At 31.5% G+C, this 6,158-nt stretch overlaps 1 pseudogene; it reads right to left on the bottom strand.

Annotated features, from left to right (window-relative positions):
- Positions 1–4,427: 4,427 nt before the first annotated feature.
- Positions 4,428–5,252, bottom strand: LOC110036501 (annotated as a pseudogene).
- Between the last annotated feature and the right edge of the window lie 906 nt (positions 5,253–6,158).

The raw sequence follows: 6,158 nt of genomic DNA, 5'->3' as shown, positions 1-6,158 counted from the left end.
GTTTCCTCTGGTCAGAGAAGTCTAAGGAAAATATTGTGATGCTTTGAATCATTTTATGAATTTCTATACTTAATTAAATGCATACACCTTATATTAATTTATGTAAATTATACATTTATCAAAATTGACAAAATAACTTCTCCACTATCCATAAAAATCATGTTATTCACTGTAAAATATCAAAATCATTTGACTTAGTCTAAGCATTAAAATGGATTTTTAAGGAAGCCTTGCCTTTTTGTATAAAAATAATTATATTAAATTAAATATGCTTAGAAAAATTATAAAAATCATTTCTCTGAGTTTCTTGTGATCAAGGGCATCTTATAAAAATAAAACCCATTTTTTCAAAAATATTTCATTTTTAAAATATATTTTGAATTAAAAATAATTAAAATAATCAAAATTTTAAAAAATACATAAAATGATTCAAAATGAGTGGGAATATCCCCTGATCACTTAGAATTCATTAGGATATTTTTCCTAATTTTTCTAAGTTAAAAATAAATTTTAAAGGCTTAAAAAAGGAATTTTTCATGTTCTCCCACTAAAATAATTATAATAAGTAAATTAAAAATCACAAAAATATAAAATTTGATTCTCTGGATTTTTTGAATTCAGAGAAGTGTATTAAAAATATAAAATTGATTTTTGAAATTAAAATATTATTTTTTATTCAATTTAATCATTGAAATTGATTAAAAATTGAATAATAATAATAATAGAAATTTGATTCAAAAAAATCATGATATTTTGTCTAAGTGTTTCTTTGACCTTAGAAAACCTTCAATAATATTTTTCACAATTATAAATTTTATTTTTGATAATTAAATAAATTAATTTTTGAAAATCCTATCTTCTAAATTTAAATGATTATCTAAATTAAATCAAAATTTTGAGAGATCCATATGTTGTCTTCTAAACATTGTAGTTACATCATGGATATGACACTCTAAACCCTCGAAGTCGCGAATTGTGCTTAATGAGTTATGAGGTCAAGAGCCTTAGGGATAAAGTAATCATTTTAGACTTTTGTGCCTTAATAAAAAATTTAGGAATAAACCAAGGCAAAATGGATAATTTTGATCTTAATGAATATGTTTAGATGATTGTAACATAATGGGTAAAAAGGTAGAAACCAACTTGCCACATTCCCATGATATAATAAAATTACAACTTGTTGAATTATCAGAATTTTGAAGTTGATCAAAATCAAATGAATCTCAAGTAATGGGCTTAAACTAAGGAGATGATATTTTACTTATGATCAAGTCCAAAATTAATGATGATCTGACTTCTTTTAATCAGAATCCACACCACCTAAATTAAAATTCTAAACCTTTCATAATCACCATTTCCCCCATCATGATTGTTAAAGACTTAGTAGTGACCTAGGCTCGATTTTTAAACTCAATTGATCGGATTTATAAGATAACATAATCAGTTATTAACATCAAGCCTGAACTTAATTATGGGTATCACAATCTTAAATGACCTAAATTTGTCTATGGGGCACTTATCCACATAACTCTTAATTGAAACGTTAAGTGACTAATCGAGTATCATATCCTTGGGATAATTAAATTGTTAAGTTTCGTCGAGCAACAGGGTAATCACACTCTAAACTCGGATGGTTAATGGAACGATATGATAAGTTCAGAAATAAACTCAAAATAATTCAAGAGATCTCCAAAATAGTTCGAGGTCATACCCCGAGTACTTTGAAATCTTTTGGATATTTTGAAGGACAAATAAAATTTATCATATTTTGTTCTAAAAGTTATCCAATAAGATCTTTCAGGACACAACAAAATCATAGCCTGTGATTTGGTAGCTAAATCTTCATCAACTCATGCAATTTAAGTTCCTTGCAATATTACATACATATCTTGCAAGTACCGACATTTCAGGTGATGGAACGAGAAGACTAGCCAGATACGCTTTTACAGTTTACAGTACTGTCTTTTCTTATACTTTTCACACTGTATTTTTATGTTTATAAAACTTGCATGTTAAACAACGATGTCACCTTGCATGAAAACCAAAACTGCTAGGATAACCGCAAAATCAAAATCAAAACTAAAATCAATTAAGATAAAAATCACTGTAAAATTTACCACCAAAACATTCAAAATATAAGAAAACTCAAAATTTAATTACAAACATCAGAAAACAACAATTGCAACTAAATTAAGATGTCTTTATCGGATGATCGGGAATCCCTCAGAGGAGATAACCTATGGCTGCTAATGAGACTTCCCAAGGTCTAAATGAAAGTACAGAACTTATTAAGTTGAGTTTAGTAAATTTATTTGGACTAAGTGATCCAATAAAAAATAGTGGTACCGGAATGAGGGAACTGTAGGATCCTAACCAGTGTCGCTCTAATCAACTTTAATATGTCCCATGAAAATTTAAAGAACTACGACCATAGGAACATCTGATTTGACATTATAACCTGACACATTAGAAAACTTAAACTCATCATCACGAGGAGCTTGGAGCTAGCATTGTGGACAGCACGGTCATCTTCAACAGCAAGAGGATCTACAACAACAAATCTTTTCTTAGAATTAAATAATCAAGTCATAGGATTTTGAGGTTGTTTGCTTATGCAACATAAATTATCACATTATTTTTAGGTCTTTGTATAGCTCTGTTGAACAATATAAGTCCTAACTCGTCACCTAACTCGTTTTAAGATTCTGAGGTTGTCGTTCGTCACGCCCTAAATCTTCACATCTTTCAGGTCATTTGTGTGATCATTTCACATAGATGTAAGTCTTAAAATAATGTAAGCCCTAACTAATAAAATTGACAGGATGAAACACTCAAATGATTTCTCCTCAAAATTGAAGCCAAACCATAGGGTAGCATGGGAGTCACCAAGGTTCTCTTTCAGATCTATGACAATAAATGTTTCAAATTGAGTCATTCCTCTTTTACACATCTCTGTCTGATCTTGTTGAAAAGTCATATACTTTTGACCTCTTTGAAGATAACATTTCCTGATTTTTATCGAAAGTTTTCTTAGGTGACCTCGGTTATCTAAGATATAATTAATTATAGGAGCTTGACCTTATAAGAAATTTTTCCGAACCTAACTTAATATAAACATATTTAATTCTTCGTATTAAATAGGAGAATTTGTCAACAAATAAAATGGTTTCACAAATCAAACAGATGTCATACATTTCTTAGTTTATTTGATCGAGTCTTATCCTCATGTCTTATGTTTATCATTCGGGATAGATACAAGATTTGAGGTATAGTGCTCTTTCATTTAAACTATGAAAAAATGAGGTTAGTTTGATTTCATATTTTTCTAAAACTAAATATAAAGGTAAATTAAAATATCCTTCCGAAGCGGGCAACGAGATTTCAATTCTGGTGACCGACAGCTTCTTACGGGCAACTCTCTAACCAAAAATATGTTTTTCCGAAGCGGGTGACGGGATTTCGATTACAGTGACCGACAGCTTTTAACGAGCAACTCTACAACCAAATATAATGTCGACGGCACCCAAAGCCCCTTCCTTTTCATTGGAGTTCTTCCAGAGGGTCTTTGTGTTGATCTGCTTTTGTGACATATGCGAGCTCGATATTACGTTGTTTAAAGGAAATTGAAATCCTCTTTCTTTAAGGTCATATGTTTTTTGTAATGACAGATTTCGTCAGCTTACTTTTGCTCTAAGACCTTAAAATTTTTTAGATCTTTATATAGATATTTTTTAATTCATATTTGTTAATTATTCAAATAAATTTATCATTGTATTTATTTTTATGTTTGTGATTCTTAACTTTTAGAAAATATGAGCTCCAGGACTTTTAGTGCTTCGAGAGTCTTGTACTGCAATTATAGATTGCAGTGTTCTCTACTTACATCACGGAAAAGAAATAGCTATGGGAGATATATTTACATGTGTCCAAAGAATAGATCAACAGATGATTGTGATTACTTCAGGCGAGCTAATCAATTTGAAGATTGTACATATGATAGTGATCAAATGTAGATAATAGCTTTGTAGAAGAAAGAATCTCGTAGGATTGATTGTATGCGTCTCAAAATTAATATTTTGATAATTTTGATTGTTGTTTTTAGTACTTTTATTTTTTATTTTGATTGTTGTTGACTCAAGTGTCAAGTGATATGTATGCATATTCTAGATGTAATACTGAACTAATAATTTTTTGAGGATTTTGAATGTAATTTCTCTTTTAATGTATGATTTATTCAACATAGAATGATCATCTTCCAAATAACATAATAATACACAAACAAAAATATTTTGTTTTTCTTAGACAGCTGTTGCACAACTGTACAATACAATCAAACACATAGCTTTCCCATAGGAGCTTTCTCTCACAACTGTTGCGCAACAGCTTACTTCCACAACTTTTTCAATAAACAACTGCAGCTGCTCTAAACAAACCTTAAGCCGCGGACCGATCAACTTGTTCTCCACCACCCAACTCCCCATCAACAACCTTCCCTTCCCCTACCCCTCCCTCTCCACTTCCCTCCCACCCATGCGCCACATCATAAGTCGCATGAACTCCAACCAACACATAGTATACCAACATCAACCCACTACATATTGCAAACCTCACAAATGCATCCGCTCCCAATGACCCCATCAAGAACACATTCATCCCTATCGACAACGCCGGCAACCATGGCACCATCGGCACTCCCCACACCTTTGGCTCCCTCCCCTGCCTCACAAACAAGCTCAAAGCCAATGTCCCCACCGCCCACACCGGCACCGTCACCAAATACCCCCACCACCCTCCCGGCCTCAACCCCCAATAAAGCGCAGTCCCCATTGAACCCAATATTATCGCCGCTAAACATCCGACGAACTTCACCACATCCTTCCTGGTCGAAACTCCTCTGACATAATATCGTCGGACAAGCAACGCGACGGCCATCATCATGAAGATGAAGAGGGTGCTTACGGAGAGGAGACTGATGCTATGACAGCGCTAAAGGTGGTGGTGAGAATGGTGGCGTAGAGGGGGGTGCCAGTATAGGGGTGGACCAGAGCGAAGAAAGGGGGGATGACGTGGCTGCGGGCGATGTGGGTGGTATAGCGAGCATTGCCAATCGCACCGACGAGAAGGACGGTGGTCATGCCTTTGAGGGCGCCGAGAGCGACGATGTATTGGGCCCAGTGCATTCCGACGTTGCTGAAGGCAACGGAGTAGGCGGCATTCGGATCAATGGTGGTGTAGCTGTACAGAGCTTTGAGTTACTGTGCAGTAAGCATGTAAGCTATGAAGGAGGAAGACTTCATTTTAATTCAAGATTGTGATTTCTGGGAAGATATATATTTTTTATATTATTAAAAATTGATATTTACATAATAAATGATTTGTTTTAATTTAATTATAAAAATTAAATTAAAAAATTTATTTTATTTAGAAAAGAGTTTATTTAAATAAATGAATATATTAGAATAAGAGCTATATATATTACATTTAAAAATATAATTATTATTAACTTTTTAAAAATGAAATATATTTTTGCATGCATAAATATATAAAGATAAAATTAATATCAGATTTTAGATATTAAATATAAAAATAAATAGGGATTGCTCCGTAAATTCCTCAAACTTTTTTTTATAAGAACTCCTAAGAAATTATTAATAAGTTTATATTAATATATTAGCGTGGGATGCAAATATCAATTTTTTTTTTTAAATTTTTATACATTTTTTTCAATATTTGTTTTTTATAATGGGCATCCACATACCTCAATTTTATATATTTACATATTTAACATCTAATTTTCATATTAACATGCACGACACCTAAATCTTTAATATCATATCAAAAACACTAACTTTATACAAGTGAAAAATGCATTTTCATGCATAAGTTTATAACATCAAAGACTTATCAATACCAAACTTTAAGCGTTAGACATGAAAATATATAAAGAAATGTGGGGTATGTATTTAAATTTTCCTTTTTTAAATATTATAGAAGGGCTCTTCATAATTTAAAGTTCATATATCCTAACTTTTATGTATTTACAGATCTAACTCCAAAATTTTACATTTATAACACATTAAAAATATTTAAATGATTCATTTACGCAATATAAGCATATAAGCACCTCACATTTGTTTAATTATAATATATAATTTTTA

Source organism: Phalaenopsis equestris, unplaced genomic scaffold (genome assembly GCF_001263595.1).
Source record: "Phalaenopsis equestris unplaced genomic scaffold, ASM126359v1 Scaffold207472, whole genome shotgun sequence".
NCBI classification, from domain to species: domain Eukaryota; kingdom Viridiplantae; phylum Streptophyta; class Magnoliopsida; order Asparagales; family Orchidaceae; genus Phalaenopsis; species Phalaenopsis equestris.
This window is presented reverse-complemented; position numbering and strand designations above follow the sequence as displayed.